At 41.8% G+C, this 25281-nt stretch overlaps 1 long non-coding RNA gene across 1 annotated transcript; it reads left to right on the top strand.

The window, feature by feature from the left end:
• The first annotated feature begins 291 nt into the window (after positions 1-291).
• LOC111925394 (uncharacterized) lies at positions 292-17425 on the top strand. The gene is made up of 2 exons (XR_002862219.2): positions 292-1849; positions 13936-17425. It is a non-coding gene; the product is annotated as an uncharacterized LOC111925394 (long non-coding RNA).
• The last annotated feature ends 7856 nt before the right edge of the window (positions 17426-25281 follow it).

The following is a 25281-nucleotide window of genomic DNA, read 5'->3' as shown; positions in this document are numbered from 1 at the left end:
TGGAGATGGTGGATAGAGATGTGTCACAGTATTGTCACAGTACAGCTGGCCTGGACTGGACAAAGTAAATCTGACCATAACACAATTCAGCTAGCCTAGTTCATGCCTGAACATGTCCCTGGATAAATTACAGAGGACCCTCAGCCATCCCCATTCAAGAAGAGAAGCGCATCACTGTCCAGGAAGCTGGGCAGGGAGAGAGATCTCAGCCAATGGCTGTATAGCCTGGGAGATTTGAATTGGGTATTTAAGTGACTTCTGAATAATAAACGAGGTTTTTTGTCTCATAAGCACCTGGAGCACAAGTTGTGGATTTTCGTCTCCCCACCCACAAACGGCACGTTACAAGTGGTGACCCCACATGTGAAGGCACAGCCTTTCCCGCGAGTAGAGCGGAGGGGAAGACAGGGACAGCATGAAGGGCCTGTCCAAAACAGCGAAAAGCTGGAAAAAATAGGCATGGAGAGCCTAATACACAAAGAAAAGCTGAAGTAAGAAGCGTGCAGAAAAAGCCATCTAAAAATTACAGCGAAGAGAGCTGTTTGTGGTGAAAAATCAAGACTATCTTTTGTATTTACCTTTAAAAATAGAAGAAAATACTCATCAGAGCCATAGGATATCCACTCAACCACCTCCAATTCTGGAGGTGTGGTCGTTTTTTTTTACAAGAATGGGACTTAGAATATTATAAAAATGCATTATTAGCTTTAATGACGTGGGCAAAGAACCACGGATTGGACACAACCAAAAAGGCTGCCCTTGATATAAATACATGGAAACGAACTGGATATTTTATTCTTAAAGCAGTCTGAAAGGGAAACGAAAATGCTATAAAAGTTTTAAAGCCTTGGAGATTTATTTTTGACTTAATGAGACAGATAAAAATGCTGGACTGTGGACCAAGAGTAGGGCTCCGGAGGGGACAGAGGGAGCTTGGGACACCTTTCCAAGCCCAGGGCGGGTAGAGCAACACCAAACATTTGCCCCACACGGTCGAGCTTCTTTGAACGCTCCCCTCGCCCCAGGACTGCTTTATAACGAGCTGTTTCTTGCAACCCCGCCATGCTGGAGAGCACAGGCAGCTGGCAGTGCCCTGGCGGGTGGACAAACCCCAGCGTGCGATACCGAGCCGAATTACAAAATCTTGCCACGTGGTTGGAGCGGCGGAGCAGGAGGGAACGTCGAGACCCCGGGTTGTGCTGACACCGCCGCAGCCCAGAGGAACACGGCAAGCGGCGGGGGTGCTGCGGTGCCGTTCCAGAGTGCCCAGCGGCTGCCACGAGCCGCTGTGCCACGCGGAGCTGCCAGCCCGGGGGGCAGAACGCCGCCACTCCGGCCCCAGAACGCGCGGCCACTTCGCAGCCCCGGACCACCCCCGGGACCACCCCCCAGCCACCGGCACCGCCCACGCCCCTCGGCACCATGGAAACGCCTGGAACCGCCCCTGCCCGGAGCTGATTGGCTCAGCCCAGAAGCCGCGCCCGCGGTCCCGCCTCGGCTGGCCACGCCTGCCTGCCGCTGCTGGGGGGCGGGGCCCAAGCTGATGTCACGTGGTGTCCGATCCATACCCGGAAGTGCACCGGAAACAGAAAGCTGCGCCCCAGTGCCGGGGCCCGCACTCAGCACAGTTCCAGCTTCACCACAGCTACAGCCAAGGCAATCCCAGCCCCAAGGAACCACACAGCACAAAGAAACCTTCAAGGCACGATCTCCATAGAGACAACCAAAGTCTTCACCTAACACCAGCTCCAGCTCCACCACCACTCCTATCAAACGCCATCCCAGGACATGTTAGCTTCAGACAACAAACCCTGATAAAAAATGCAAACATGTCTACTTCAACCCACAGGTACTCAAGACTGAAACAAAAGCTTTAATATATATATATATATATATATATATATATATGCACGAGAACTTCTAATCTGTATTATAGTGTTTATTATTATTGTTAAATTATATCCCAAAAAGAATTATTAATCAGTGGGTACCACAGTGGTCCCTTGAAAAGGAGAAGCTAGACGCCCTAAAATTATTAGGAAAAGAACAGCTAGCTCAAGGACACATAGAGCCATCTGTGAGCCCTTGGGACACCCCAGTATTTGTCATAAAAAAGAGATCTGGTAAATGCAGGTTTCCCCATGACCTAAGAAAGGGCAATTCAGTGATGAAGAGCATAGACACAGTACAAGCTACTATGCCATCTCCTACCATGATACCTACCTCCTGGGACCTTCTGGTAGTAGACTTGAAACACAAAAAATTAACCCCAGTGGCAAAAGCCACTCTCAAACAAGTCCATGGAATATGCCCAGAGGCGTGTATTACTGTATTTGTTCTCATTGTAAATCTTCACTCTACTGGTATTATAAGACAGTGGAACAAACATTGGCCTGATCCTTTACACATCCTATCGTGGATGTTTTTACCTCATCAACCAGAAAAGACACCACCCATAGTATTTCAGCTAATTGCACAATTAATTATCAAATGTCATCACAGGTGTTTACAGTTGAATGCCAAGGATCCTTCACAAATTATTATACGTGTGACACAAGAACACTTCAGTGTTTTGCTAACAGTACAGCCTTGTAAAGTGCCCTGCAAAATTTCACATATCATTTACCATAGATTTCTAAAGTTAAGTGGGAAAACTGCATTGTCTCTTAAACTTCTGAATAGGAGAACATCCTTAAAGGGTGTTAGAGTGTTTACAGATAGCTCTGGGAAAACAGGAGAAACTATAATAACATGGAAAGAAGAAAGTGAGTGGCAAACATTGGAAAGTTATCAGAACAGATCTCCGTGCTGTAGCTTTCCAACCTTTTCCCCACATTCCTCTAAATATAATAACTGATCCTGCATACATAGCTGACATCACACAGAGATTAGACCAAGCATTATTAAAGGAAGTTGACAATGCACAATTATTCATTCTGCTAAAAACTCTATGCCATTGCATCCAAGCCAGAACCTACCCCTGTTACATCTTACACTTTAGGAGTCACACAAATCTACTAGGTTTTATCACAGAGGGCAACGTCAGAGCCAACATGCTAGCAAGCCCTGCCTGGACAGCACCACAGGCAGACATGCTGGCACAAGAAAAGGCATCACACGATTTCTTCCACCAGGGGGTTTGGGCCTTAGAACGGCAATTCCAGCTGACAAACACAGAGCCTCATAATATTGTTAGCACCTCTGCTGACTGCCAAGGCCACACTGCACCACTGCAGATAGGAGTAAATCCTCGTGGACTGCATGCCTTATAAATCTGATATTTATATCAGCAAACTGATGTCACAGTTCATCTGAATTCAGATGTTTAAAATATGTACACTTATCTCTTGGTACCTTTTGATCAGGAATATGGGCTACAGTACACACAGGAGAAAAGGGTCGGAATGCCATTGCACATTGGCAGTCAGCCTTTGCTGTTTTGGGCATCCCTGACACCATCAAAACAATGGCCCTGCATGCATCTCACAGAAAACAAGACATTTCCTACAGGTAGCACACCACACTGGTATTCCCTGATTAGCGACAGGACAAGCCATCATGGAAGGAGCATGTAGCGCTTTAAAATGTATTCCTGAAAAACAAAAGGGAAGAATATCTGGTGAGACCCACTGAGCAAGGTAGCTAAGGCTATTTATACATTAAATCATTTAACAGTATCAGCAAAGTCCCAGAACCCAGTCATTTTAAATCACTATCATTACAATCACCTGGAGATAAACTGTTGCCTAAGCCCAAAGTAATGGTGAAAGACCTTCTCACCAATAAGTGGGGAGGCTTGTGGAGCCTCATTACCTGGGGAAGGGGATATGCCTGTGTTTCCACAGACACTGGAACACATTGGGTACCTGCCAGATGTGTCTGTCCTGCTCTATGTCCTGACTGGGACCACAAAAAAAATCCTCCTGACAGTACCTCAACAGATGTGGTAGAGCAGATTGAAGAAGAGTAACCAGAACAACCAATTTACCTACCTCATGAAAATATGTGACTCTTGAAATGACAGTTCATTTAAAAACTCTGTTTACAAATTTTTTTTCTGTTTAGTTTTTTCTCACAGTTCTAAAGGTTGAATGTTTCTTGTTTCATGTTTATAGAGTAAAGGCATAATCTCAGTTCTAAACAGTTTGTTTTTTTAGTGTTAAGTTGTAACTTGTAACTCTAAGTACTTAGTTAACCTGTGGCATGCTAGCTTGAAGGATTGTGATCTTGCCTGCCAGCTCTGGGAAGGGAGTGTTGCAAACTCAATTTAGTACACAAAGCACCTTATGAGCTGAGGGGAACTAGGTTTGTCAAATTAAGTGGAAAACTTCATTTGAATTAGACCCATGTCTCCTATCACCCTGTCTGCAAGGGGCAAAAAAGCCTTGGCCTTTGCCTCGAGCAAAAGCCCTGTTACCTGTCGCAATGATACAACACAACAAGAAACTCCAGCAGTTGTTTCAGAAACAAATTTTCCTGATTTCTGACATGGCTGCCTGCCTGTTTTGTTGAACCCTTTCTTGTCCACCTGGTCAATCCAGTCTTTAATGTTGGCTCTGTGTAAAGACTCATTGTGTCCCAAACACACCCTGTGTGCCACCCACGCTGTCTTCACACACAGCATGCCATGGGTTGACGCAGTGCCAGAGCTGGCTAGCTCTCCCTCTGCCCCGTGTTGGGAGTGGGACACACCTCGGGAGCAGGATGACCTGAGGTGTGGCTTAGAGCAAAGCTCTACGGCACTTTTGGCTGGTAAGGTGCAGTGTGGAGGCAAGAATGAGGGGAGATCTTTTGTATAGGTTTTGAAGATACACTTAATCTCCAAAGGAGCCAGGGACAAAACACAGAAGTTGTAAGCTATGCAACATCTTATATATGGGGGAGGAGCAAGGGGAGGATACAAACCATGAACCAATGGGGAAGCTTTAGGGGAGGAGTTTAAGGCAGAGCCTACAGTACATAAACCAATGGGAAAGCTTTGGGGGCAGGAACAATTAACAAAATCCAATGGAACATCAAATACAATGTGATTGACAGAGAAGATTCTAGAACAAAGGGTTGGTGCTAAGCAAGACTGACAGGGAGGGATCTGGATAAAGAGGTAGGGTCACAAGGACTGACAGGGAAGGTGCTGGAAAAAGTGGTTGGGGTACAATGATTGATGGCAGTAGGGAGGAGGGTACAACTTGGAAGAAACCAACATCAAAGGGGGAAAACAGAACAAACCATTTGTGCAACAAATCTCAAACTTATTAAAAACACACCACTGCAGTGGGTAACAACTGGCTTGCAGGTCCCTATTGCCAAGAAGCACATCAGTCACTGTCTTTGCTGCATGAGCCTAATTTTAACATGTGTTCAGATCTTTCTAATCTTCCCTAGTCCTGGCTATGGAGAAGCCCAGAGGTGCAGTGTGCTGTGGAAAGTGGAGTCACCTTCATGGTCCTCCTAATGCTTCAAAGAAATCCAGCTTTGATTTGCTGTACTACTGTTCCTGAGGAGCCTTAAATGTAACTCATCCATTTTAAATTATCTATCTCCTTTACCAGTCATACAACAGAATTTTTTTTTCCCCCTAGGCTTTCAATTTCTTTTTCATTGTTTGGCCTGGGTTGTTATTTTTCTTCTTTACAGCCAGACTGCTGTCTGGTGCCTCCTGTCCTCATCTTTTTAAAGGACAGACAGAGGCTGCCCCTTGCCAGAAGGCATGACAAGCCTCTCTTTCTTTTAAAGTTTTCCTGTGTATATGAATAAGCTGCAAGCCCTCCTTGATTTTCTGCTGCTTCCAGCTTCCCCAACACAGGCTTGGAAATTCATTCAGACATATTTTCTGCAGTACCTTGGGTGAGACTTTCAATATGTGACTGTATAATTCCCAAAGTCTTTTAAAATATCTGGCCTTTCTCCAACTGAAGTATATGGAATTCCAAATACTATATGGAATATATCTCCTTCATGCACAGAATAGACTGCAGGCTGCATACCATCTACACATGTGACATACATAGCAGGAATGCTTGGAATAACAGGTATATCATGGCTAGACTGGCCAATATGGTTAATTTACAAGGCTGGATCCCTATAGCAATTTACTTCTATAATGTTGGTGTGGTTTATCAAAATATCAGAGACTTACAGGGCTGCAGATTCTACTTTACAATCAACTTCCTAAAACAAAGCGTGTTTATTGTGGTCAGTCCTTATTTTAAACCTGACTGTGTCAACACAGAGCAGCAGGCATCTGGCAGACAGTGCAGCTATGGTTATTGGTGTTTATATAGCCTGATAATGTATTTTGTAGCAAAAAGTGTTGTGGACTATTTGGTTTAGAGTGCTTTATGATGGAGGCTTTTATTTCACTAATAGTAATAACTGTTAAAGGTTATACAGCTTTAAAAGCCTTTTTTGAATAACAACTTAAACCACCTTTACGCAGTCAGTCTGTAGCTTCTGAGGTGGTGTACCGGCTATAAAATTGGTTCTAAATTGTTGTCCCTGCCTATTATGCAGCGGCCTGCACAATGTACCTGTCACCTTGAAGATGCATTTTATACCAGCCTTGTATTTGGAAAATTACCGCAACATTTACCAGGGCAGCCAGTGTACCTCCATGTCTGCCACGTCTGTCTACCTTTTTTAGTTTAAAGTTCTTGCTGCCTTAACAAAGCTTTAAGCTTCTTGGTTTGCAAGCCACATGATTCTTTAGCTACTCAAATCAGGTGATTTATCCTCCCCAAGAGAAAATTCCCATTTTACCAGGACCCTGGTGTCTTCTAACAAGAGTTGTGGCATAGATATGTCTTTCAACACACCACTACTACAGATATTAAGAAATGAAACACTGAGCAATCTCATATGCAGAGGAATTTTATTAACTGGGAATGACGAGTAATGGCTGCTGCTCAGGCTTCTCCAGCTCCAGGTCTTTTTTGTGTGTTCCTCATCATCTTTTCCTGTTATAGATTTACATCACACTTTATAATGGGTGTGACTAGAAGACACCAGTGTCTTCCCATTATTGGATTACAAAGAAGCAGCTGTAGTAAGACAGACTTTTCTTCTCTCCCTTTGTTGATTGGGATGAGTATTTTTCCTTCTGTATCTAACAAGCTAATTTCAACTGGGTCAGTGGAGTCTGTATACAGCATTTTGGCAGCTACACTGATTCACAGGAAAATTAGTTGTTTGTTTTGGGGGAAGCATAAAGTAAAGTATTCCCATCTTACAAACAACAGCAGACATTATGGTCCCTAAATGATGTACTTGGGAGGAAAGCTGAACACATGACTGGAAGTCCAATACTTTCAGAATTCAATGCAGACAAACAACTTGAAGGCTTCACCACTGGTGTTGCAGATGAGTGCATACTATGCTGCGCTGAAATTTTGTTGCTCACTTTTGATGCTGCATTATTTGATAAGCTGTAATCATACTTATGTTAACCCATTTGTTCTCCCAAGCTATCATCCTAATGACTTGGATAATGAAATATGTAAATCCTATATTTGGCTCAGGAAATGTTTTAAAACAGGAAAACACAAAGAAATGGAGCCAAGCAAAAGCTTAAATTCTTTGTTTTGATGTATTGATTTCAATATCAAATTCATGCTAATTTTTAATATGGATTTTTTTTTTCTTTTAAAAGTGATCATTTAGCAGTCTGGTAATGAATTACTGTGGTTTTAATGTAGATTCCTAACAGATATCCAGATCATGTTTATTTTTATCAAGACAATTTTTAAAAATAATTTTAAAACATTACTGTAACATCAAGAAAGAAATTTTTAGCCAAGCAAAGTGTTTCGTTCATTTTTCTTAGATTTGCCATCTCACACGATCTCATTTACTACAGGATAGTAAAAACAGCCTTTCAAATCTGATTGTTCAAATGAAAGCTGAGATTCATATTTTTTTCACCTCCCAGCTGCCACATTAGCCTCCATTAATGTCAAAATGAGAGAACATTGCTACAATTCTGTATCTGCTTTTTAGTGGTCACACTTCAGTCTACTACACAAGCAAAACGCTCAATATATATATATAAATGGGATGTTACTTACCTTCACTTTCTTGCCTTGAATGGCTTGTCTAAGTTTTAAGTAGTGCAAGAATGAAAATGTGCATGTGATTCTCAGCAACATATTTTGTCCATTCTGGGAATAAATACAAAGGTCCAGTCTGTGAGTTTATAATTTAACGATCTTCCATGAGCATTCAATTGACAGGGATTTCACAATGCAGTCACACCACTAGAAGAACTACAGTGACAATGTTTAATTTTTTGGAAATTCATTTAAAATTGACATTCATTTTATTATGCCCAGCCTGTACTGCTGCAGGAGTGAGCTAACTGACCTCTTTAAAAGCACTTTTATTTGATCACAGTACTTCATTAGTGTAAGATAAGGGTCTACTAGAAGATGGTATCCACCTAATAACGAGAAGATCCTTGTGAAAAAACCTAATAATGAAATAAAACACTCTTGAGGTATGCTCAAGAGACTTCAATATGGAGTTAAGTAAGGAAATGCTGCATGCAAAGGTGGCACGAGAGAAGGTTACAAGGAGGACTTTTCACTTCACTCTTCAAAATGAAGGACATTCAAAGGACATATCTCAAATGTGTGAATGTTACTGCTCAAAGTTCAAGCCATGAGCAAGAAGCAGTGAAGGTACATGCACTGAGTCAAGGAGCTTCTTCAACATCGGAGCAGTGAATGTCCATATAGCTGATGACAAGACTTTGTCATTTATATATAAATTGAGCTTCCTTAAGAGGGAAACAGATAAAGACATTCTGCCTGTCTTGTAAGAGTTACTGCTGTAATCATTTTCTCCATAATTATTTTGTTGGATGAGTGTTGATGCCACATAGGGAAGAAATCTCTCTCTTTTTCAACTTGATACATTGCCATCAGAAGACTTAAACTGAAGACACCTTGTATCTCTTGAGAATTTACACGAGTTCTGCATGTGGAAAATCAAATGAAAGGTCAACCCCCCCTCCGTTTCTCTCCTGATTTCAGTTAATTTTCTTTCCCCACATTTCTCTCTCAAATTCACATTTGTTTTAGCAAATCTTAGAAATGACAGGGAGAAAGAACTGTTATCACTATTTAGTAGACTTCACTGAGTTCTCTCCCCTTAACTTGATTACGTGGTGTTCTAAACCTAAATTTCTCCTCAGCCATGCATATATTTTCCTCTTGGAAGTCAGAAATTTTATTCAGAAGTCTGTGCTTTCTGAAAGAGCAGCCTTTTATTGAGGAAAAGAAAAAATGTGTTAAATGCAGTGTACTGGGCTGACCTTGACATGATGTCATGTGCTTACCAGATTTACTCTGTCATTTCCCCTCCTCAGCTGGGCAGGGGAGAAAAAAGACTTGTGGCTCAAGATAGGGATAGGGAGAGATCACTCACCAGTTGCTATCAAGAGCAAAACTAACTTGATGGAATTATTTGATTTTATCACTAATCAAATCAGAGTAGGATGAGAAATAAAACCAAATCTTAAAAACTTCCCCCCACCCCTCCATTCTTTCTGGGCTCAACTTAATTCCCAATTTTTTCTCAGTTCTTCCCCCACAGCGGTGCAGAGGAATAGAAAATGGGGACTGCAGTCAGCTCATCCCACAGTGTCTCTGCTGCTCCTTCTTTCTCATAGGAAGGACTCCTCACACTTTACCCCTGCTCTAGCAAGTGGCCCTTCCCATGGGAGACAGTCTTATATGAACTTTTCCAAAATGAGTTCTTCCCAAGGGCTACAGTTTTTCTTGAACTGCTCCAGTGTTGGTCCCTTCCACACCTGGAGCACTTTCTTCCCTTCCTTCCCCTCCTTTCTCACTGACTTTGGTGTCTGCAGGGCTGTTTCTCTCACATATTCTCACTCCTCTCTTCCCTGGCAGCATTTGCTCTTGTTAAACAATGTTTTTACCCTTAAAAACACTATCCCATCACTGCTGGGCTCACCCTTGGCCAGTGGTGGGCCCATCCTGGAGACATCTGGCATTGGCTCTGTTAGATATGGGGGAAGTTTCTGTCAGTTTCCCACAGAAGTCACTACTGTAGACCCCCACCAAAACCTTGCCACACAAACACAACATATTATTTATCTTCAGAGCTAAAGACAATTGTTAGTTATTTTTAATGGCCTGAACAAATTCTAGTAAAATAAGGAAAAAACTTATTGGAACCAAGTTTTGATGAAAGAAATCCAAATGACAAAAATGGAGTGCAATTTTTTTTTGTTGTTCCACTGAATCTGCTCCTCTTCTATAGCTTATATATCCAGAATGGAATAAAATTGTGGTATACTTGAATGTCAGCTAATGAATTTTTAACAAGGAATTAAGCTTTTTAAAACTAAAGAATGTGAGTCACTAGAGTACGTTTCATCATGGAACAGATCAATAATCTTCAATAGTCAGTCTTGCTTGATTAAGGGTTTTAGGATGTGGCTGTTTAGGTGGCATGTGGTGGTCTTCTATGTAGGGATTCATGTTGCTATGCACTAAACATAATGTTGACGTTACTTACACATTTCACCTCCTATTCATAACAGTTACTTTATGTTTTCTCCTAGCCTAGATGAGACTTGAGCAAGGCAGAAATGAGATTGATTAAGATCCATCTTGGGTGAAGTGGAAATGTTTTTTACTTTGAAATATCAGTACTAAAACAAAGTGTAATAAATTAATCTATGAGTAAAAATTCGTAAAGGTATAATTAAAATATATATGTGATTGCGATGTCATAAAAATATAACATATAATGGGAATAAGTCCTTCTCCAGATCTGGTCGTGATTCTCCTCCGAGAGGCAACAGATTGCAGCCAAGTACCCAGATAACAATCGCAAGCAGGCACATCAGCCCCGAAAGAATGGGCAGGACACGGGCCATCGAACAAACAAAGGAACGGGCCCGGACGAGATATCGCCGAGCCCGAGCACCTCCGCCCTGCCCACCTGTGTTGGAGAAATGGAAAAACTAGACAAAGGAAGAGGAGACAGCCGAGATATCCATCGGCTCCAGGATGGGTCCCACCACTCCACCCTAATGGCCCGGACCAAAATGATATCAAAAAGACATCCTGGACCTCTTTACATATGAGGAGCCTCTGCCCAACGTCTATCGACCCTATTCTCCAGTGCCAGGAAATCTATTCTTCGAACAATCAAGAACCTCTTAACAAAAGGGTGCCTGCTTGGAATTTGGCCTCGGGACACAAACTTCCTATAAAAACCCAGGCCAAGGGACTCTCAGGCGTGGATTTGGGAGCATCTATACCTTGTGTATAGACCCTGTCCACCCAGCGCTGCGCTGCTTATTTTATTGTGGTTTTTTCTCATTGTTCGAAATCATTATTGTTTGATAATAATTTTTCTCTTTTATATAACCAGAAATTGCCTTTGCATTTATAACAAAAGCAAGCAGGGATTATTCCACACAAACATTGTCTCAAATGTTTTTTTTATGCTTTAAAATGCATTAGTAGCTACAGCACAAAAGGCACCCATGGAACCCTGTGATAGATTGGCATTTAAGAAAACAAAGAGAAACACCTAAGGAAGTTAAAACTGCTGGAGGCTGATGGGAGTTTGTCTCCTAGCCAACAGCTGGCCATTTCTAAGAATTGACAGCAGTTTTAACCATTGAAAAGTGAGATCAACCTGTGAACACCACCTTAAGATCTAAGCCTGGGAATTTCTTTGTCTCTTTGTTTCCTGGCTGTGAAAGGTAACAGAGCTCTAGCTGGCTCCTGTTCCATGCGGCCCGGGCAGGGGCTGGGCTGGGCCTGCTGCGGCTCCCGGCCGGGAAATGGGGCCTGCAGGGCTTGCCCCGGGCTCTGGCTGGGCCAGGCCGGTCTCTGGCTCGGCTGCAGTTTTTGCTGTGACTGAATTCACCAGAGACTGCCGAGTAAAGAAAGAAAAAAAAAGCTCTTGACCTGCAGCGGGCTGAGACAGTGACCACACTCTCTAGAGCAGCCATGAAGAATCTTCCATCGCAGACAACTCCAGCTGCTGCTCCAGCAGAGATCACAGAACCATCTACAAAGCCTGGGCAAGATTTCAACCCTTTCATTACCCAGATGAGACTTGCAGATGAATCCTTTTTTCCAGAGAAAGAAAAAGAGAGTAATCAACATATAAAGAGACTTTATAAACTATCAGAGACAGTAAAGGAAAGAATTAAGCTTCAGAAAAGGTAGAGAATAAGGAGATGCTTTATAAGCTGAAATATTTTTCTGTTAAAGCCATGCAGATGGACAACTGTGTTCTGAAAAAAACTCCTTTAATTCATGACAGAGTATATAGGGAGGAATGGAGTGTTTCAAAGTTTGGATTTTGAGCAAAAGGTAATTATGATACAGTGAGGTGCTGGAACAGAAGGGGAGAAGTAATAGTTGAAGATTTGGGGCTGCTTGAGGCAAAGAGAAAACTTCTGTTTTCCAGGAAAGCTCACACAGACAGATGAACAGAACTTTTGCCTTAGAATAACTCATCCTCAAAATGACATCCCTAGACTCATTAACCCATGCACACCTCAGAGTGATGTGAAATGGGAGGAGTGAACTGATGGCAGATTTCCAGGCAGCTGGCATCAGAGAAATAGAAAGCTATAACAGAAATAGTTTTCTTGTGAGAAACTCCATAGATTAGCAGAAGAAAGACTTCTGTTTCTCTACAAAGACCGATGAAATGACTCTAGCAGGAATTGGGACTGTTTTAAACACCAAAGTTTCAAAGTTTTTTGTCTCTATGTTGTCATGTGAACAAGGGAATTGTTGGGTAGTGGGGGATAAAACAGTTTTCTGGAAGTTTCTTCTGGTGTTCTTGTAGTTTTGCTAATAAACTTTCTTTATTCCTTTTAAGTTTTAAGCCTGTTTTGCTCTTGTTCTAATCCGTATCTCACAGCAAAAAAATAAGTAAGTTTTCTAATAATTCTTTAATTACTGCTTTAAAACCACGACAGACCCTTAGTCCTGTCTATGAGAGACATCCAGGCTATTCAATGCATCCAGAATTTTCTAATATTAAAATGACTAGGCATGGGTCAAAGATATTTTGACTGAAATGAGACTACTTTAGATGAGGATTTTGGTTTCAGGTATGCAGATAAAGTGAGCAAGCATTTCAAGTCTATGAAGAGTATCAGTTTCTGACTACAGTTTTTATATGCTTTCCATTGCCAGCTTCCTCTTCAACAAAATCCATCAAAAGAGCTGGTTCTATGTAGGATTTTCTAGTTTTAGTACTGCCTCTTGAATCTCTAAACACCAAAGATTTTGCACAACGTCATTGCTAATATGAAACATTTCCCAGAATTTTTTGTCATGGGAATTCTACTAGGAATGAGTTGCATGGATACCCTTTAACAGTTACATTTTAATCTTAGCCTTGCAGCTGATGGACCTGGGGACATGGAGGTGCAGCAGTGTCACTGCTTTAGGAAATTTAGTTCTTCATTCAAAATGTGAAGATTTTGTTTCTGGATTAACACTTGGATCTCTTGACTTAATGAATTTATCTAAGACAGGTCAATGAACAATATAGTTACCTGAGATAAAGAAACCATGGTTTACTACATCTAAATTTTCATGTAAATAGAACAAGCTTAGCATCTGATCCAGTCAATGACTGAGCATATTTCTTTTCCTGGTTATAACAAGGACATGCTGGTATGAATGATTTTAAGACCTAAAGTTGCCTAGTTCGACTATTTAACAGTAAAGAATTTCATTAGATTTTGGTGTGAATTTTCTAGCTAAATCTTTCAGGCGTTTCTGCCTTCTTTATTAATATTGCCATTTACTGTGATATTTTGGTGATATTTCGGTGATTTAGTGACTAAACAGATTTAATCTTTTTCCTCTAAGGCAATATATTTACTACAACTTTTTTTTTTTTTTTTTTTACTTTCTTCTCATTCTTCAGTATTATCTTCATTCATTTAAATGAACAGGATTAGGAAAATCAGCACATGGAGAACTGAAAGGCAGTTGTTTATGAAACCTTCTATCCACATGGATCTACATTGACTATCTGCTTCTTGTGGTGATGAAGATTGCTCCAAGGATGCAGTTACAGCTGTTTGATCCCACTAGAGACATAAAGACCCTACAGCAAGAAGACGAATGGGTCATCAAACCTGGGCAGTATTTTAGAGGGTTAAAGAGAAAATAGTCTTTTCAAGAGAATGAGTACCTCCTTAAAAGGATATGTAGGAGATTTGTGTCAGAAACCATATTGGACAGTAATTATCCTAATATTAGTAAAATTTCCATTAACTTTCAGAAACGTGTTGGGAGTTTCTTTTCCATTCCTTTCAAAAAAGGAGAGTTCATGTTCTGTCATGTTTTACTAGCTGTTCTAATCCCAGCAGCAATATTTTTTTTTGTTTACACAAGCTCATGTGTGCAGCTGTTGATTGTTGATGGTTTCTGCTGATCTGTATGCTGTAAGATGTGTTTATGACAACAGTGCTTTTTCTTAAACAAATATGTCATTATTTCTGAAATATTCAGCTGTTTTTTGGCTATATTTGGAGTTCATCTGTTTGTGAAGTTATTTGTGAACTGCATTAATTCTATTTTATGTTTAGATGTGTTAACTTAAGTCTTCTGTTAATAGAACGATTATTTTTAGGGTGAAATCTTTAATATATTCCTTTTATTGTCCTTTAATGTTTTTCCCAAAGTTGTTATCAAGCAAAGGAACACATTGGTACAGCTACAAGGCAGCCTATGCACAATTCAAAAATAGGTAAGTTCAAGTGAGCAAACCAGTGTGAATTCATGAAATAGTGACATTATTTTACTTACTGTATTAATGGCTGTTCTCTTGACTATCATTCTATTTGCTGGTCTGAAAACAGACACAAATGTCTACACCAATTTCAAACAAGCAGTTTCAAACCTGCCCCTATACTGCTTATGAGTAGCACTGCATCTATCCAGCCCCAACCTACTCACACTTATTTCACCAGTGAAAGCAGAAGCTATTCCAGTGAAACATCTAAGTGCTCTGTTTAAATTATGCTTAGAACCCTTCCAGCTTCAAATGGTAAGATATAAATTTTGTGGTTCTATATGTGGTTCCTAGTGAAACCACTGCAGCTTGACTTTAGAAATAGCTGTGGTTTAAGAAAATACCTGCAGCTCATACAGAGGATTGACAGCCATAGGAAAGACCACATACGTTCTCAGCCAACAGGGAGTAGTTCACCACTGGCTATAACATGTTTACCTTCAGCCTGTGTAAAGTTTTGTGTGGGGGTCTCCAGGTCTCAAAGAGACAAGAGCAGTTGTCAGTTGCAGTAAAGCTGTTTATTGTATGAATGCATCAGTCTCAAAGACAGAGAGTTCAGAGTATTAAAGTCCATGCTAAAAGCTTTCTGGCATAGAGTCCCAATATGTTGAGCAGCAACTGGCATAAAGTTCCGTTGATCTGGATGGCAGCAGAAGCAGTTTTTTCTTCTTTCTGTGTTGTGATGTTTATGATGATCTGTTGTTGTCCTTCTTCCTCTTCTTTGTGGTGTGATCTCTCTTTTTCACCCCAATACAGGGGATTGTATTGGATTCATAAATCATCCAATCAGCTAAAAACACAATTCTAAAACATTCTTTCTATGCCAATCTATACTTAATTCTTAATGTACGAAAGCAGTGTCAGTCCTCCAGTACTTTTTACAGGGCAGTTTTTTCCACAGCTGCTGTACCTTGTCAGAAAAGCAGTAAAAATATGTTCCTAACAGTGACCAAATGACAAGTGATCCAAAACAGTTGGGAAGGCTGTCAATATTTTTAATTAATAACTACCTTCTTGGCATATATAATCTCTGCGTCTTCTGAAAGTTCTTTGCTCCTGTGACACATGTCTTGTTCCTGACAACACAGCCCTGTTGCTCTCATGATCTTTTGGGGTGCATCACAGTCTGTATTTGCACCATAGTCTAAGATGGGATCCCTCAGCAACTCAAAATTAATGTTTTCTCTTTTTTTCATTTAGAGTGATGCCTTTACAATTTTTATACACATCATAAATAGCCATAGGATTTGAGTGCTGATGCCACAAACTCTACAGTGAAGTGCTTGTCTAGCAGCAGCTCACTCATCAGGTCACCTAATCAGTCACCAAGTTTGGGGTGTTTGGTCCCATAAACAATTTATGAAAATCTCCATAGGCTGTGTCATGATAAAATTGCTGCCATTGGAGGGCACCTAAGATGTCATGAAGCTCTAAGGCTGTGTGTGCAGGGGCAAAGCAAGTTACCAAGATGTTACTGCTGTGTTCTAGGGTCACACCCCTTTTGACGTTGCCATGCAGATTCTTGTTTTGGTAAAGTTGTTAGAATGTTGTTGTTAGTTTATGTTAGTAGTTGATAGCTTGAAATGTATCTTTTCCCCTCTTTTAGTGATGATTTCCTCCCCCCCCCCACTTCTCTTTCTCCTATTGTTTACCTGAAGTCAGGTTACCATGGTTACTGAAGTTTTTCTCCTCAGCTCCACTGCGAGAGGCCGGATAGAGTAAAGAGAGGACTCTGCTGGCATTTCCAGCTGCTTGACATTTCTTTAGCCCAGGAAAGCACGGGGTTGGGAGAAGAGAGATCCTTCTTTCCAACACCGAAGTTTCGAACTCTGTTTTTCCTGTCCCAGAATGCCTCTGAGCTATGGAAGCTGAGAGGGCATTCTTACCTTCCCTTTCTTTCCCCCCTGTGTTGCCAGGAAACCAGCCTCCCCCCCCTCTCTCCCCCTCTGCCCCTCTGTGGAGAATACTCCTACACCTTTGTGGGCATTTGAAGAAGTTGTTGTCTGTTATTTCTTATCTTGGTGTATAACCTTGATTTGTAGAAAGTTTGTAAGATGTACTAACTAAGAAAAATAATTGGTTCTTTCTCTGATGTTCCCTCCTGTTATAAATTTGTATTGTGATATTGGCTTTCGCAGATGAATATTATATATTAAATACTTTTTAGCTATGCTAACAAGTCTTAAGTTTAAAAGAATTTCCTAGGTACAAGGCAAGGAAACCCCAGAGGGCAAGGACAGTGGGGCCCAAGCTGTTATCAGAACAATAGAACCCAAACTGTTATCAGCGGAAGATATGAAGACCAGCTGCCCTCAGGGGAAGGATGAGGGGCCCATGCTGTTATCAACAAGTGACCATCTGCAGCAAAAAGGAAACCAAACTCCAAAATAATGCTGACCAGCAGAAAATAACATGATCCAAGAAGGTGGAACCAGGGAGGGGACATGCTTGAATATGCATTAACCTCTCACAGCAAAGATGGGATAAAAAGGACACTCCTGAGATACCAGGTGTGTTCCTGGTAACCCACCAGGGCACCCGGCCGTTTTAACCCTTTGCTTTATTTCTTTTGTCTCCTAATTGTCTTTTGTTTATATTAAATTCTTTTTATAATTTATTAAGTGAATCTCGTTTTTAAGACTCCCTTCGAAAAATCCTGTTAAAAGAGACCCCCAGACCCCAAATCCTTTGTCTTTCGCCCTTTGGATTCCCCTTCACAGAAATAAACTGTGGAATGCAACCCTGGGGAGAGAGTCCACCCCTGATTTCTTTACTCGCTTTATAGATTCGAATTCCTGAAGAAAATCAGTGAACCCCACAAACATATGCTGGCTCAAAACCAGAGTGAAGAGAAACCTCATCACTGAGCTAGCCGGGCCACTCTGGGGGTTTGAGTCAGATTCTCATTAACAAAAACACAAGTGAACACAGCGAAAGTGAGAGAAAAGAGGCAGTCATAACATTTTCTTGGCTCCAGACAGGACAGGGTTGATTTTTGCAGTAGCTAGCAGGGGCCATAGCAAGGACCCAGAAGTCATTCTGTACTACCTCACATCATTTCCTGCATGGGGGGAAGGGATCTCTTTTGGGTCGGTGCAGGGTGGCAGAGGGAATAGTCAGGTATTGCTTTCATTTGAATTGTTCACCTCTTTCTTGTGCCCTCTGTCATTCATATTGTGGCTGTTACTGTTAATTTTCTTATCTCATGGCTGTTTCCAGTAAATTGTTCTTATCTCAACCCGTGAGCTTCACGTTTTATGCCTCCAGTCCTCCTTTCCAGCCTTCCACAGGGGAGAAGATGGTGGGAGGGAAGGAGCAGCACATGGTTTAGAGTGCTTTCAGTGGGAATTCTAAATTGGAGAATACCATTCTTAAACCATAGCAACTCACCTGGTTCTTTCCCCACTGGTAGCAATAGCGTTTGCTTTCCCCAGCCCAAAAGGCCATTGAGGTAGTAGAACTCCCAGAAATAACTTTGGCATGTCCAAAACAATATTGTTCTATTGATGAAGTCATGATGATTAGTAAAATCTAAATAATGTATCTTCTCACCAGTCTGCTCCACCATATAGGGAAAAGGCATAGATCCCTCTGCCCAGAAGCACACCCCCAGGGATCAGCAGCAGTGGCAGCTCAGCTCTTTTTGAAGGTCACACATCTACTCCTTACTAGCTGTGTGACATGCCAAGAATTTTTCAGGAACTAGTTTTTGAAGGTACAAGTAGTCCCTAATTCCTCCAAGCACATCCGCAGCCTCCACTCATGTCCATAGCCCAGGGGTTCCCTTTAAGCTCAGTTCTGGGCCCTCAGCCCCTTCCTTAGCTATGTATTAATGTCCCTGTCCCTAGCCTTATTTCTGGTGTGCTGTTAGTCTTTCCTTGCATGACCTTGGACCTGTCTTGTTAATCTTGCCTGTGTCTGTTGCACAGAACACAGGCTTGTGCCTGCTCAGGTTGATTGTTCTGTGGATCACCACCTTCTTTATGGAGAATAGGGTTCTGATTAGGTCTGCTACAGTCACCCCAAACTGCATGCAAACCACAAAAGAAATATAAAAATGTCAAGTCCAATTACCAACCAAAACCCAGCTCCGTTTATTTCAGTATCTACATATGGTGGTTGTTTGGAGGTGGAGTTGTTTGGAGACAGCAGGCACAAAGTGCCGGAGAGTGCACCAGTATTTTTAGCTGCTCTGCAATGAAACAGTCTGTGGTGCAAATGCAGTTTATGGATGTTGGAACATTGTGTTTGCAGGGGATTTCCATTAAAATCAAAACAAGATGTTATTTCATACTGGCCAGCCACACTGAGATGGCTGATACCCTATTTAAAAAACAGCCTTAGAGGCAAGTATAGAAGCTCTCATAATTTGCATTAAATACATTTGGTATAGTAATTTAGGAAAAGACTGTGAATATGGGAACCTATTAACCAATAAAATATAATTCATGTTGGCAGCAAACAGAGCCAATACGATGCTCAAGGATTGTGTGAGACAAAGTTCATTTTTTACAGAGTTTTTGGTAAAAATGTACATGAGACACTTGAAATGAGGAAGGTCACCATAACCTCAGTGAACAGCTTTCTACTCAAATTTTATTTTGAAATGTGTCTTTATGGTTTTGCCTATTAGCACTACAGTTTTAGGCATGAGAAATACAAAGAACATACAGATGCAGATGCAGCATTGCTTTCCATCCGGCATTCTACTCACACATTTTCATCACCATCTCTCTCATAGCATGGGAAGTGATCCTCACCATTGTCTCATTCCTGTAGCCTCTCAAAAGTTTCACCTTTTGTAGGAGACAAGGCAGTCCTTGCACATCAAAAATTTTCTCCTTCATTGCTGTGAATTGCTCCAAGAACTGCTTCTTCTCATCAGACAACAATCACTGGGCTGTATCTGATCCTGATTACCCTCACCAAACCTGACCCTGGCCTGTAGATTGGCTTCCTGTCTCCACCTGGACCTGACTCATTTGTCTTGATCCCTGGATCTGACTTACCTTATGATCTGGACTTACAATTCTACCTGATTTCCACCTCTGGGGCTTGCCTTGCTCATCTTGCTCAGATAGTGCAGGGCTGTGATCTGGACAGTGAGGCACCAGCCCTACTGATTCCATTGTCTTGCTCAGCTCATCCTCCCTGAGAAAAAAGCTTGTCATCACTGTTCCCTGACACAATATTACTCATGTTGAGGAATGGATTGTATAATTTTGGTTTTGAACGGGGTTAAAAAAAAAGGGTAGGAGAAGGAGTGCTGCTCACAGGCCTAGGACCACAGTGCTTGGGAATGGCTGTTTAGTTTCTTGAATTAAAAATATCTAAAGATTCTAGGAAATGGGGCTTCCATTCACGTGGGTTAGGACGCCTCATTCTTATGCTCATCCTTACAGGCATTTGGCAGGTAGAGCTAGCTGTAATATTGTTTGTACAATGAATGAAAAACCTCACAAAAATGTCTTGACTCAAAATCCTTCCTGACACCTTAGCCCTAATGGTCACTGTGTAAAAGGAGGAAATCAGTCTGGGGACATTAGACATGAGAACAGCCCACCACCATTTTTTTCTGCCACACAAGATGGTGACGTACATTTACTCATAGCAGATATACAACAAGGGGAATACTACTTCTTGTGCCTTTTCAGTTCATGGACCACCCCACCAGTCATGTAGAACTTCTGTACCACTCAGAGAGTTCTAGAGCTGTCAGATCTGTCACTGCTGTGAGACTAGCAGGAAAACTGATTTTAGTGTTCCTAAATTTAGTGTTACTTGTCAATAATCTTAGAATTGAGGATAGACTGGATACAGTATTTTGAATGCTTTTACAACTGTAGCAGTAAAATACAAAGTGGATAAAAAAACATGCTATCAATATGTAGATTAGTGACCCTTTTTTAAAATGTCTCCACATTCATAGTGCTTAGATTTATTAGGGGTCATGATAAAAAATTGTGTATGCTGATAACTTCAGAACTGATCATAGAGTCCATGCTCAAAGATTTGATGTATTCCCCCTACCCCAACCACTTTATAAGCAGTGAAACAGTGTCTGACCCAATCTATATTCTTTTAACTGTTCTTATTTTTCCCTAGCCCTGAAATTCTGAACTTCTAATTCCCACTGACACATGTATTCCATACTAACCATGAGCTGAACTCCCTCCTTCTTCTCTCCTGCATTTTATGTGAGCAGTGAAGCTGGAGTGTATCTGATGGGTCCTTAAGTAACCACCAGAACATGACAGGATCATAATTAAAATTAGATCCAAAAGAGAAATGTGGTGGGATGGGAGAATTCATTAAATACTACCCTCTGGGCTCTGACTTCCAACCTGTTCTTTACCTTTCAGGACTGTGGGAGAGAGTGTTGAGAGCTTTCCTGAAGCTGTGAGAGATGGCATTCATTTGTTTCCCCTCCCCAGTTCCACACATGCAGTCATTCAATCACAGCAGGCAAGCTGTGGTAAAGTATAACCTACCCTTGGAAACTAATTCCACACTCACTTTTTCAGTGAGTTTCCAGTGATCTTTTGCATGTTTGGAGAAGTTCCAAGGTGACTCACTCCATGACTTTTACAGAACCAAACTGGGGTTCTGTTTCTCTATGTTTATTTTTTGGGACTTCTTGAAGTTTGAGGCAACTTTTCTTCAGTTATATGACAAATCTCCCCTGATTTTGCAAACCTTCAAAACTATGGAGCATGTTCACAGAAAGACATTGGCCAGTTGTGTTTGTATTCTCAGATAGAGCCCATTAGGGTCCCTTGGACTTGTGGCAGCTGAGTTCTCACATACAGTCCCTGACTCAATCTTCACCTGCTACTGGAAGTTCCTCTCCTCCTTGAACACTTTCACTAAGCATAGAAGACTGGCAGACATTGCTGGTGAAGAGTGAGGCTTTGAGTACATCAGCCTGTGTCTATTTTATTAAAACCACTGACCCACTAAGCAAGTGGGCCATGTTTTGTTACTAAAGTAGGATTAGAAGATCATGGTAGCCTTGATGTCCTTCATTAGTTTCAACTGCAGCTGAGTTTTGACTTTTCCAAACCATCCCTGCATTCCTGGGCAATATTTCAAAAGCCATCCTTTGTACCCTGTAGCTGCTTCTTCTGCCTATAGATGTATTTTTACTCACTAAAGCCTCCAAGTGAGCCTGGTTCGTCTGCTGGTATCTAATGATTTTCAGATAGAGGGGAAGAATTATTTTCTTCAGCAGCATAGCACCTGAGCTCCAGCTGGGTATCACCTAGCAGCTTCCCGTGAGTGCCACCTGCCCCATCATCAGAGGATAATCCAGGTTGGAGGAAGAGATAGAGGTTCATGCAGTCAGATCTCCTGCTCAAAGAACAGCTATAAGACCAGGCTGCATTGCCAAGGGTTTGGTCTGATCTACAACATGATTTCACAAACCTCCAGGGATGGAAGAAGCAGAGCCTTTCTGGGCTACCTGTTCCACTGAATTTTTTGTCCTCGTGGTGAAAAAGCTTTTCCTTCTATCCAACACAGCTCTTCCTTTATATGTGTACAATTGTTAATGAAGCTTTCCTGTATTCAAGTGTAAACATTATTGTGATTGTAAGCAATATTGTAACTGGACTAATAATAACCTGTCTGTGGTATTTTCAATAGATTTTTAATTAGTAACAAATAAAAGTGAGCTTGTGTTTGTCTCTAACAATACCTGGAGTTGAAAAACAGCTGGGAAGGAGCAACAACCTGTTGTTTGATAGAGGGTCAGCATGAGAAAGATGCTTCTCTGCTTCATCTATGGGAGTAGATCAAATTTAGCATCTGATGAGGGTGTTATACCCCCTATTTCTCCCTACCCTGCATGAGGAACTGCGAGTGTCCATCTCACACTTCTGATGCAAACCTCCTCACAGAGCATGTGAAAGGAAACATTCTGGAGTCCAGAGAGGGCTGGCTGAAAAGTAGAGCAAGGGTACTGGAGGGTAGCTGGGATTTGAAGGACCTGCAGGCAGAAAGAGCAGGCAAAAACAGCTGAGTGTGCTGCCCAAGGCTGCCTTGAAACTATGCCAGATCTGCAAGCTGGGTACTTTCCAGGTGTGAGGAGAGGGAGGGTATTTGCCATGGTAGTTCCTCCACTTGGTGGAAGTACCCCCACGGATTAGCCATAAAAGTTGCTCCCAGAAGTGCAGAGGGGAACCATTGCTGTGTGACCAAAATACAAAACACCAGTTTTGGTGGTTTACTGATGTCATGAGCGCTCCAGCAGAAAAGAAGTTGGCTAGAGTCCCTGGGCAGAGACAGCCATGTCAGTCTGGTTAGGAAGACAAGCATCTGAGCATCTTTACAGATGCTGCTTTATCATTTCTCAAGAGGCAGTGGTCCAGTCCGTGAGGTAGCTGGTTTTGGTTTATCCATAATCCCCAGTAGCTGCTGATATGACTACTGTGGTTGCCATGGGAGACTGTCATTTGAGGAGATGGTAGCTCTCCACCAACCACAAAAACATGTTCCAAGTTTCTGCATATGTTGTCCACTGTGACCAAGCATCTGATGTTAGAAAGGCTCCATGTTCTATCCCAAAAGCAAGTGTAGGAACCCCATTTAATGCTCGCTGGAGCTCTTTTCTGGCTTGTAAACCAATGAAGGTTGGGGACACAATAGCAGGTAGAAAATCACTGATAATTTCTATCTCTAGTCTTCATACTGGCACTTCACATATACTTGGGAAGATTCATTTGATGCTACACACACCTTCACATAACTCCTCATCCCCCCTCCCACCATATACACACACTTTCCTACACAGGGTCCTCAAAATTAGTATCTGCACTTCTTCGGGATCCCACATAGCTCTAAGCTGTTTCTCTTGTGAAAGGCTTAAAGAAATAGCCTCTGAGAATAGGGTTTCCACAACACAACACAAAGGATGTTTTTTTCATGACATGCAAATCTACATGGGAGTACAAGACCTAATGGGAAAGAGATGGATGACTCAAGCAGAGGGATTTTTGCCAAGATGGCATGATGTCATTAATCCTGGGAGCTAGGCACATTTCCTGGCCCAAACCATGTCTGGGTATATTTTTAGTCACAGTTTTATGCACTAGTATAGTCACAATCTGAGTGTCTGTCCTCCCAAAATTATATTTATATTCCCAGCAGGAATCAGTAGAGGGACTTACTCTGTTCAATATGTTTATAACCAATTTAGAGAATGAAATCCACAATGAAATCTCTGAGTTTTTCAATAATACTAAACTCTTCAGAAGTTCAGAGAGTGATCTGGGTGTTTGGGTTACTTGTGATTATTCCAAAATAGCCACCAGTGGTTGTATCTTGAAACATATCAAAGCATAAGAGAACTTTCTTGGTAAACCTGTAGCGTTGTCATCTCTTTCTGTATGGGTGTCTCATATTCCATTTATCCCCTACAGAGTCACAAAGTAACAATCTTAAAGCAAACCATCAGAGCAGTGTTAGGTTTTAGGCAGCATTCAGAAAGACAGTGAGGATGGAGTGCTGTATCCCTTCTCTATCCTCCAGAGCCAGAGCAATCACTATCAGTGACAGAGTACCCAGTCCCAAGTGCTTACTTATTTTGCCAAAGGTGGCATGTCACAGAGTGGCCTGCTAGTTCTGGGTCTGTAAAGGCAGTGTGCAGGTCTCTGAAATCTCATGGATGTACTGCATGTAAGGAGTAGTGCTCTGCTCTGTTCCAAATGGCATTTAAATGTAGTAGATTGCCCTCAGTGAGGGATTGAGAACAGAGTTCTGTATAAATTGACAAATAAACACTTAATGAGGTACAGCAGAATTGACTGCTCTTTACACCTGTGACCACATTAGAGTCAGCACAATTAAATATCTTTTAGAGAAAATTCTCAAAAGACTGCACCCCAGAGCATTCTGTACCCATCCTCCTCTTGACATCATGCAATGAGTCTGTGAGACAGGAGCTTATCCTGGAAAACAAAACGGCTTTGTGAAGGTCCATCTCTGAAACAGGCAAAGAATGATTTGTACTTTGGTTATCTCAAAGCTGTGTCAGGGAGCATCATGAGTGGGACTGCTCAGAGAGAGGCAACAAACCAGAAAGTGAGGGTGACCACAGCCCAGGCAGTGTTCTCACCAATAGGGCACCATCCCACATGACCTGCACACAGTGGACAGGGCAGGATGCTGGTAATGGGCTGTGTCAGTAGCCCCAGAAAAAGGAAAGCCATCAGTCAGGTTTGGAGGTCCACTTAGGACTGGCAGGACCACAAGCAAGAGTGGAAATAATGTTACCTGATGCATATGTCCAAGGTCTTCTGAGGAGGAGCTGGAGACCATTATGTCCATGACATAGCTCAAGCAAGAGCTGAGGATCCAAGCTTCAGCTTAAATGAGGGCTTGGGTGCCCTGGTCAAAGAGGTAAGTGGAGTCCCTTAGGTGAGGCTGGCAGGGGCCATTAAAGCTTACTGGTGCTCTCAGGATGTTGAATATCCA

The sequence above is a fragment of the Cyanistes caeruleus genome, chromosome 1 (assembly GCF_971803275.1).
Source record: "Cyanistes caeruleus chromosome 1, bCyaCae1.hap1.1, whole genome shotgun sequence".
Classification (NCBI taxonomy): domain Eukaryota; kingdom Metazoa; phylum Chordata; class Aves; order Passeriformes; family Paridae; genus Cyanistes; species Cyanistes caeruleus.
The sequence above is the reverse complement of the archived record's forward strand: the minus strand, read 5'-3'. Positions and strand labels throughout refer to the sequence as shown.